The following is an 11,234-nucleotide window of genomic DNA, read 5'->3' on the forward strand; positions in this document are numbered from 1 at the left end:
ATGATAACCAGCTCTGTTGGATTTTCAAACTGGAAACGAGCTTTGGACAGCTTTAGAGAGCATGATACTAGTTCAGGACACAAAGCTTCAATGCTTGCTTGGAAGAATTACAAAGCCAGTTTATCACAAGGCAGTGTTGTTGAGAGAATGCATGTGGCCAATGTTGATCAGATAGTTGAAAGAAGAGAATACCTCCGTCGTATCACTGCTGTCATTAGCTTTTTGGGAAAGCAAGGCCTCACATTCCGTGGCCATGATGAGAAAGAGTCCTCTGACAATCGGAAATTTCTTAGAGATGATGAAATTTCTGGAGGAAATCGACCCCTTTCTCCAAATCTACACACCTCCTGCCCATTCCACATATCTCTCTGCAGGCTCTCAGAATGAAATGATACAATGTTGTGCGGAGGAAGTTACTGCATCCATTATTAAAGAGATGAAGCATTCAAAAATGTATGCAGTGATGGCTGATGAGGCTCGAGATGGTCATGTGGAACAGCTTGCTGTGTGTGTTCGTTATGTGGGATATGAGAACACTGTCAAAGAAAGTTTTCTGGAACTTAAAAGTCTGAAGTCTTTCGATGCACGTTCCATCACAGAGGCCATTGAAGAAGTTTTAAAATCCAAAGGCCTGCAAGACCCGAGATGCGTGGCTCAGGCTTACGATGGGGCCTCCGTCATGAGCGGTGCTGTTCGGGGTGTTCAGGCTCAATTTCGTGTGAAGCATCCAGAAGCAGTGTATGTGCACTGCTATGCACATGAACTGAATTTGGTGCTTTGTCACACTTGTAGGGCTGTGCCAGAAGCCATAGATTTCTTCGACACACTGGAGAGTGTGTACTGTTTCTTCAGTGTGTCTTTAGTAAATCATCAGTCTTTCTCTGACACGCAAAAAGCCTTGGGCTTAGAGAAGAGTGAGCTTGTTCAGCTCTCGAAGACGGGTTGGGCATGCCAGCTTTATCAGTCACTGCTGTGATCGCAAATCTGCCAGCACTGTTGAAGTGCCTCAGAGAAATGATCACTACTACCACAGCAATTGGACTGCTTTCCAAACTTTTAAGACTTTCAAATGTCTATATGCTTGTTATGTTTAAAGCCTTGCTGTCCACTACAGAGGGACTTCACAAGTACCTTCAAAAAGAGGATGTGGACTTAGCGCAAGCTACATTGTATAAAGATGCGGTCCTTGAAACACTTAGGTCCATGCAGACAGAGGAAATGGCAGAGAAGTTTCATAATCAGGCCAAAGAAATTCTTGAGGCCAACCATCTGTCAGAGACCCCTGCGCCAGGAGGTTCTCACAAACGCAAGCAGAGGCGATTAGATGACTATGTGGTAGAGTCCACCACTGGCACAAGGGCTTATGTAAGCGCTGGGGATGAGATAAGAAATCACATATTTTACCCATGCCTTGACAGAATGGTGAGTGAGCTGGAGGGGAGATTTTGTGGTGTTGGTGCAGAGCTAATGAAAGGCATCAAAGCTTGCCATCCAGCAGCAAATTACTTCCTGTGTGAAGAATCTCTAGAGCTGATTGCTAAACACTATAACATGAAGGTCAGTAAAGAAGAGGTTGCAGTGGCTAGACAGTTCCTGATCAAAAGAAGAGATGAAGGTGTCATTTCAGATATGGCAAGTGTATACAAGCTCCTTGACCCTGACATGTTCCCAAGCCTGAGATCAGTCTTTCAAGCAGCACTAACGATTCCTGTCAGCAGCTGCTGTTGCGAAAGATCATTCAGTGCTCTGCGTCGCCTACACACATGGTTGAGAAGAACCATGGGTCAGCAGAGGCTCAATTACCTGGCAGTGATGTCCATTGAGAGGGGAATTGTAGGTGTCACAGACCATAACAGTGTCATGAACCGATTTGCAATGCTCAAACCAAGAAAATACCCTTTAATGATACCCAGCAAGTGATGAGAGAGAGAGAAAACAGCAAGTGATGAGAAAGACAAAAGCAAGTGATGAGAAAGACAAAAGCAAGTGGTGAGAAAGACAACAGCAAGTGATGAGTCCTGAATCCTGAATGTGTCCCTCTATATACTGATCATATTCCAAGATGGCAGCCGAGCCACACCTATGTGTGGATCTCAGTGTTTAAGATCTCAAGATTTTACTTTTTTTCTGTGATGTTTTATGTTTTTTAAACTCAAATGAGTATACTCTCGAGAAACAGGACATTCTCTTCCATACTGGGATTATTTTAATAGTGGATAAGGCTGAATTTTGAACTTAAAACCTGGACATTGACCACCTGATAGCCCTGCTTGCTAGCCACCACCTGGATGCCCTGCTAGCAGCCTGCTACAGGTAGTCCTGCTTGTTAACCTGCTGCAGCTAGCCCTGCAGCTAGTCACTACCTGCATGATATATTGCTAGCTTGCTGCTGGAATTACTGCTGCTAGCCTGCTGTCAGTAGTCCTGCTTGCTAGCCGCCTGTTGGATGCCCTGTTGCTACCCTGCTACTGGCCTGCTGTTGGTAGCCTTGCTTCATAGCCTGCTGCTGGTGGTTTTGCCTGCTAGCCATCACCTGGATGTTATGTTGCTAACCTGTTGCTGGTAGCTACCACCTGGATGCCCTGCTGCTGGCTGCCCTTGCTGGCTACTACCTGGATGCCTTGCTGCTAGTTGCCCTCGCTAGCTACCACCTAAATGCCTTGCTGCTGGCTGCCCTTGCTAGCTACTACCTGGATGCCTTGCTGCTAGCTGCCCTAGCTAGCTACCACCTGGATGCCCTGCTGCTGGCTGCCCTTGCTAGCTACTACCTGGATGCCTTGCTGTCAGCTGCCCTTGCTAGCTACCACCTGGATGCCCTGCTGCTAGCTGCCCTTGCTAGCTACTACCTGGATGCCTTGCTGCTAGCTGCTCTTGCTAGCTACCACCTGGATGCCCTGCTGCTGGCGGCCCTTGCTAGCTACTACCTGGATGCCTTGCTGCTAGCTGCCCTTGCTAGCTACCACCTGGATGCCCTGCTGCTAGCTGCCCTTGCTAGCTACCACCTGGATGCCCTGCTGCTAGCTTCACTTGCTAGCCACCTTCTGGATACCCTGCTGCTACCTGGAAGCCTCCCTGCTAGGCTCCATTCTATAGCCCTGACTTTTTGACTTGTCTTCAACCAAACCTGGTAACTTGACATCATGCATTTGTTTATATTATTCATACTTTTACAGTCCAGCCCTATACTAGATGAATTTAATATGCCCAAAATGAGAAGTAGTATAGGCCTACTGATACAGTTAAATTATGGTCATTTCTCAATTTCATTTACAAGCCATTATGAGATGTACCGCCAGAAAATCAAACTGTGTAACAAAACAAATTGTTCACAAATTAATAACACCCTGTATCTCCAGAACTTAATGTTGTTAAATGATCATTTTACTGTCTCAGATTTCTCCTTTTCTCAGTTCATAGAGGACAGTGGTAATGATAAATATTACCCAGCTAAACAAAAACTACGTTGTTTGATTATGCTTTTATTGATGTTATCTGGTAATGTTCAGCCCAATCCTGGTCCTGTTCTTGGTCTTCTTAATACTTTGCAATCCTTAGCCACTCCTTCTGATTTCAAAAGCAGACATGGCCTTGGTTTTATACATTTAAACGTTAGAAGTATAGTCCCTAAAATGGATATGATTAAGATATGGGCTAATACAACCAATGCTGATATCATTGTTATCTCTGAAACCTGGCTTAAAAAATCTGTATCTGATGAACTTATTTCTATTGAAGGTTTTAAAGTTTATAGAACTGATCGGGTTGGCAAAGGAGGTGGGGTTGCCATATATGTGAAATCCAAGTTTATAAGCTCAGTAACCCTGTCATTAACTAAAGCTAAACAATTTGAAATTCTGACTGTGAAAGTGAATATTTCAAAAGACGCTGATATTACAGTAGTTGGGTGCTATAGACCTCCATCTGCTTCAAAGGATGCTTTCCAATCTATATCTGAAATATTACATGAAATTAATGACTCTGAATTTATTCTTATGGGTGATATGAATTGGGACTGGCTGTCTGGGAACTCTGATTGTTTTAAAGACTTATGTAATGACTTAAATTTAGTGCAACTTATTAATGAACCGACAAGAATAAATCCCAAAGCAGAAATAACATCTACTCTCCTAGATCTAATCGTAACAAACTCAGTTCATAAATACACCTCAACTGCCGTATTTTGTAATGACGTCAGTGACCATTGTGCAGTCGCTTGTGTAAGAAATACAAAAATCCCAAAGGTAAAACCGCGCATGATCCTAAAAAGACATTTTAAAAGTTTTGAACAACAGGCTTTTCTGCATGATCTGTATCATAGTGAACTCAACAGGGTGTCTTTGTTTTCGGATGCTGAAATGGCATGGGATTTTTTTCATTCCAATTTTATTTCCATTGTAAATAAATATGTACCAATCAAAAAGTTTAGGATCAGTGGTAAGGACAATCATTGGTTTTCAGACAGCCTATCAGAGCTAATATGTTTAAGAAATAAAATGTGGGCACAAGCCAGATTTTCCGACTCTTCTGCTGATTGGACTGCATTTAGAACTGTAAGAAACAAGTGTACTTTGATGATTAGAAAGTCCAAATCTGAGTTTTATTTGAAGTCAACCACAGAAAACTTAAACAATCCTTTAAAGTTTTGGAAATCAATTAAATCTTTGTCGGGTGCACGTGTGACCTCAAACCTTCCAGAACAGATTCTTATTGGTTCAGATGAAGTAAAAGACAAAGCAGTCATAGTCAATCAGTTTAATAAACACTTTATTCAGGCTGGATTCATATTTAATCAAACCGTGAATAGATCTGTCCCATGTCCTGCCATGTCAGCATCTGAAAATGTAAATCGGGAATTGTTTAATTTTAAACCTATTTCAGTTTCAGAAGTTCATAAAGCCCTCAGAGATATTGATCACAAAAAGTCAGCAGGTATAGATAATTTGGATCCCTTTCTGTTAAAAGTGGCAGCTGATATTATTGCTGAGCCCATAGCGCATATTTTTAATTTGAGTCTTCTTTCTAACTCCATTCCTAAAAGTTGGAAAGCAGCCTATGTTCTCCCTTTACATAAAGGTGGAGACCCATCAGAATTGAATAATTACCGTCCAATATCAAAACTTTCTGTTTTGTCAAAGATCTTAGAATCATTTGTGAATGTACAGTTAAAACAGTATTTGACTGATAAAAATATTTTAAATAATTTTCAGTCAGGGTTCAGAAGTGGCCATAGCACTATCACTGCTGCTACATTAGTGACAAATGATATTATCGGGGCCTTAGATAAGAAGCAACATTCTGCTGCATTATTTGTTGATCTGTCTAAGGCATTTGATTCAGTTGATCATGAATTGCTATTGACCAAACTACGTTCAGTTGGTTTAAGTGAGAAGGCTGTTGCATGGTTCCAGAATTATTTGGTAGATCGTACTCAATGTGTTTATGCTGAAGGTTATAAATCGGATTTTCTTGAAATAACTAAAGGTGTCCCTCAAGGATCAATCTTAGGACCCATTCTGTTTTCAATTTTTTATAAATGATTTGGATAGAGATGTTCAAGCCAAATTACATTTATACGCTGATGATACAGTGGTTTACACCCAGGCTTCCACCATTTCAGTAGCAGTGCAGGAACTTCAGACTGCATTTCAGGCACTGCAATACACATTATTGAGTTTAAAACTGGTTTTAAATATACAGAAAACAAAGTTTATGGTCTTCTCTAAAGCTCGAGCACAGCTACTCGACAATTGTGGCCTTTTTTCATTAGATGGGAACTCAATTGAGAGAGTGTCTTCATACAAGTACTTGGGGATATGGATAGATGATAAGCTTTCCTTCAATGAACATATTACTGCTCTAGTTAAGAAACTTAAAGTCAAGCTCGGCTTCTATTACAGAAACAAATCTTGCTTTACTTTTAGTGCTAAGAAGAAACTTGTGGAAGCTACTTTTCTGCCTGTAATTGATTATGGAGATATATTGTACATGCATGCTGCATTTTCCATCCTGCGTCATGTTGATTCAGTTTACCATGCATCACTACGATTTATAACAAATACAAAGTCCCTTACCCATCACTGCATTCTTTATGATTTAGTTGGTTGGACATCACTTAAAATTCGTAGACAACAGCACTGGTATATCTTTATTTATAAAGCTATACTTGGCAAATTTCCACTGTACCTCTGTAACCTCCTCTCTGTTTGCTCTGGTACCTATCAGCTACGCTCTTCAAAGTGGTTGCTTTTTAAGGTGCCACGAGTTACAACCGAATTGGGAAAAACTGCTTTTTCTTATTTAGCACCTTGGGGGTGGAATAATCTACAAAAAGAGCTAAAGTTAGAAACCCTTATGTCCATAAATGAATTTAAAACTACTGTAAAGAGTGTTGTGATGGAGACATGTTCTTGTTTTTCTTAAGAGTCTCATTGTGTTTTTATATTTTTATTTTTTAACAATTTGTACTTCTTTTATCGTGAAAATGTAATTTGGTGTTTGTTATGTATGCATTTGTGTGATTTGGCTGCTACCTTGGCCAGGTCTCTCTTGTAAAAGAGATTCTGAATCTCAATGGGACCTCCTGGTTAAATAAAGGTATAAAAAAAAAAAAAAAAAATGAGAAAGACAACAGCAAGTGATGAGAAAGACAACAGCAAGTGGTGAGAAAGACAACAGCAAGTGGTGAGAAAGACAACAGCAAGTGGTGAGAAAGACAACAGCAAGTGGTGAGAAAGACAGTAATATAACAAATATAGAAGGACACACCAGATAGACAGCAAGAGGTGAATAGTGTATGTTGACTGTGTGTGTGTGTGTGTGTGTGTGTGTGTGTGTGTGTTGAGAGAGAGAGAGAGAGAGAGCGAGAGAGAGAGAGAGAGAGAGAGAGTGTGTATGTGTGTGTGCATAATGTTAAAGATGTATTTTGACTGAAAGTAAATTGTTACTGTAATAAAAAAAAAAAACTCTTCGAGTGATCCTGTATTTACATAAAATGGTCTGGGCTAAGCCCCAGATGTCCTTCAAAGCTGGAAACGCCCCTGATCTCAAGGCCAGTGTTATATATTTTGTTAAGTTGATTACTTACAATATCCCAAATGTTTCCAACTATTTTTAAATCATGAGAAAATTGCGATTTTAACCAAGGAAACGGGGCGTTAGAGCAGGGGGGAGCGGGGAGTCGCCAGTCAATTGCGTCATATCCGCGTTATCCTCGGTTTCTGCTCGTACTGCGTGGCGTCCTGGACAAATGCGGAAGTTGTAGTTGTAGCGTCTATCAAGCAACAAACGTTAGCTTGTTTCGTGCAGTCGTTATGGAACACAGTTATTCTTTACCGATTGCAGCTGGTTCTGTCGACAAAGCATGCTTAATTTTATATTTTCCAAATGTAGCATTCGGTAATAGTTATGTTTATGTAAGGGAAGTATTATTGCTTTATGTTTGTGTTTAGTTTATTGACATTGTTTATCACATCTGGTGTTTATGGCCATGTAAATAAATATAGCATGTGTTATACAGAAAGATTAATCAGTATTTTGGCAAATGATGTGGGTATGTTCGAATGTACTTTTACAACAATTGTTTAGAACACGTAAAACTGCGCCGCATTATCACAACAATGAATTCGACATACAGTAACATCTATGATAACCAATTTAGTATTAAACCTTATTTTTCTTGCGGTTAATTCATTTTAATGAAATAAAAGTGTGATGAGGTTCAAGAGTCAGGAAGGAAGAAGACAGGGGTCGGCGTGACTGGGACTCGTATTTTATTAAAATAAAGCAAAACAAACAAAAGTCGCACACAACGCGCATTCACCGTGGCAACCGCGACGGCACAAAACAGTTCAAAAATGAGAGCTCGGATCCACCGGTTTTCTTTCTCTGCGTCCAATTCTCTCTCGTTCCAGCGCGCGGCTTATAAGCGGTCTCTCCACGCCGATCACTGCAATAAGACACAGGCAGAGCCCGTCTACGGAGAGCCTGCCCACTCCCTATTAAGTCCTATTGTACAGAATTTTGGTTGTAGTTCCACCAGAGCTCCACTGGGGGCGATCGCCCATGAGTGCAGAATGAATGGGAGTCTATGGGGCTAGACGGCTAAATTTGTCTCTTTCACCCGATTGCCGTTCAGAAATCTCAGATTTGATTGTAGGTTTTGCAAGTTCAACATGGGTTATAGGTCGAAAGTTGAATGAACAAGTACTTATGTCCTTTCGATTTCTTACAGGTTGAGTTGTTGTTGCCCATAACACGCTAGCATTCTGCTAATGAACGCTGATTGGTCAGTGAAGGACTGATTACGACCAGAGATACCGCTTGATTAGATTAGATTAGATTAGATTCAACTTTATTGTCATTACACAAGTACAGGTACAAGGCAACGAAATGCAGTTTAGGTCTAACCAGAAGTGCAATAGCAGCAAGTGCAGGATATACAGTGGTTCCATAAGTGCAGAACATGGATATGTACTGAATAAATATAGAGTTGAATACTATTATAAACAAAAATTTACAGATAGATTGTCCTATGAATATAATATACAGATAACTATTACTGTGAACAGAGTTTACAGCTAGATATGTACTGAATATAATAATATACAGATGGCTATTACTATAAACAGAATGTTTACAGATAGATATGTACTGAATATAATATACAGATGGCTGTTACTATAAACAGAATTTTACAGATAGATATGTACTATGAATATATATACAGATGGCTGTTACTATAAACAGAATGTGAGCATAATATACAGATGGCTATTACTATAAACAGAATTTAACAAATAGATATATGTATAAGTTAGGCTAATGAGCAGTATAACAATGGATTTAAAGTAGTGCAAATAAAGTTTGGACAGAAGCTATCCGAGTGAAAGTGCAGTGGAAGTAATTGCATATTACAGTTAATGTTGATGACATCGTGGCATCCGAAGCGGGACCAGAAATAAACAAAACAAAAACTCATCTAGCACGTGTGTTTACTGTGTCAGCTGTGTGTATTTACTGTGTCAGCTGTGTTGTCGATGCCTCGAGAGAAAAGAAAGTGCAGAGCGCGAAAGCACCAAAGTGACTGAAGGATTGCCGTAAAGCAGTATCTCTGGTCGTACGATGTGTATGACGTCATTGACACTTAAAAAAAAAAATTTAAGCAAATAAGTGACTCTAAAAAATCTAACACCCAGCAATGTGTAATTTCTTTGCATCTCCTTTCGAATACAACATTCAAATTACTAGACAAAAAATTATATCCTGAGAAAAGTGGATTTTGGTTGGTATAGCGCCATAGACCTCCATTCATTCTGCACTCGTCCTGTGAGCGCCCTCATGTGGAATCAGAGTGGAACTGCAACCAGTTCAGAAGCCAGAAGTGTACTGAGAGTGAAACCTCTCACCTTATTAGACATTCTCTGACACAGGTGTTCGTCATTTGCACTTGACCTACTTGCGGGACGCTCGTCTCTTCTCTCTCCCATTACAGACCGCGCTGAACCACGCCCCCCTCGCCACAAAAAGCATGTCATTATAAAAATAAAACTTAACCTCATCCATGAACATGATTTTTCGATTCCCGTCTGACTGATTTACATCCACGGTGGAGTTTAAAACGACAGTTCCCATCATTCCACGCTCCTTCACATCGTCATCAAGCTACGCCATTGTTGTTGTTTGGAATGTAGTGCCCTCTAGCGGCAAAAAATTATTGCATATTGTACCTTTAAATAAGTTAAAATAAACAGGTAAAATAAACAGTTAAAAGTTCAAATTAAAAAAAGAGATTTTGTTTGTGTTTTTTCCATCAGTCTTCCAAATGCTGTTAAATTGTTCTTCCTTTGTGCATCTGTATATATGTATATATGTAGGATACTAGTGGCAAACAAAATAATGGACACAAAGAACCATAGTAGTCAAAATTAAAATGAAAGAAATTAAAGAATTTCTGTATATTTATTAATATTATTATTAACATTTTACTTGAAATGAGTAAATACTATAATATCTGGATCCAAAATAACCTTATTTGTCTCATCAAGTCTTTCTCTCTCTCTCTCTCTCTCTCTCTCTCTCTCTCTCTCTCTCTCTCTCTCTCTCTCTCTCTCTCTCTCTTTCTCATATAACTGAACAGTTTATGGACTAGATCTGCTGGTTTTCCTCTTCAAACTGGTTTGGCAACTTTCGCCTCCAGAAGTAAAAGTATTTTCAGAGTTTTACCGTGTGCCATTTTACACCAGGACGTAAAACGATTCTTTCTAGTTTCCTCTACAGGAATTGACGTTGTGGGGAAACAGTTGATGAGAAACCATGAACATGTCAGGAACCAGTAACAGTGTAATCCAGGTGAGTAAACATTAGTCAGGTGAACTGCTTTACTTCCTCATTATCTTCACAAACTAGGAAATACTTTCTTGAAGTATTTAAAAACTTAGACATGAAGAACTTCAAGAAACATGAATTTCTTTATATTATAAATGCTTTGGGTGGGGTTGGACATATAGGTGAATAATTAAAAAAATTACATTAATTATCAGTACAGATTGTTGAATCATCACAACTTTCTACAAGCCACAACTATAAAATAAGGTAACTGACAAATTATGTGTAGTTTACATATTTTGTATTGTATTACAAAAAAATTATAAGTACGGTAGATGAGAGAGGTTGTAAGGTTTTAAAGGGATGTTTTCTCTTTCTGTAGATGATGTTTTGTCCCGGGGCTCGATATGCCTGGATGACATGGTTCAGGGGGACACTATCGCTCGACTGCACTGTCTCTATGTCGTGTTCAGAACACCTCACAGTTTCACATGAGAAAAGAGCAGATATTACACACTTTACACACATATTCACATATACACATCAATGTTTTGGGTGGGGTTGGACATATAGGTGAATAATTAAAAAAATTACATTAATTATCAGTACAGATTGTTGAATCATCACAACTTTCTACAAGCCACAACTATAAAATAAGGTAACTGACAAATGACGTGTAGTTTACATATTTTGTATTGTATTACTAAAAAAATATAAGTTCGGTAGATGAGAGAGGTTGTAAGGTTTTACTTTAGGTAATGTTTTTTGTGAAAACATTCTTTCTACATGTCTCAAACTTTATTATATTTTATATAATTTCTGAGTAAATAAATGTGAGTACAAAGAGTGCTGTTGTTAAAATCTCCTTCACCAGCAGGTGAGAGTAACATCAGACGCTGTCACTTCGGTCT

Source organism: Rutilus rutilus (genome assembly GCF_951802725.1).
Source record: "Rutilus rutilus genome assembly, chromosome: 11".
In the NCBI taxonomy this organism is placed as follows: Eukaryota; Metazoa; Chordata; class Actinopteri; order Cypriniformes; family Leuciscidae; genus Rutilus; species Rutilus rutilus.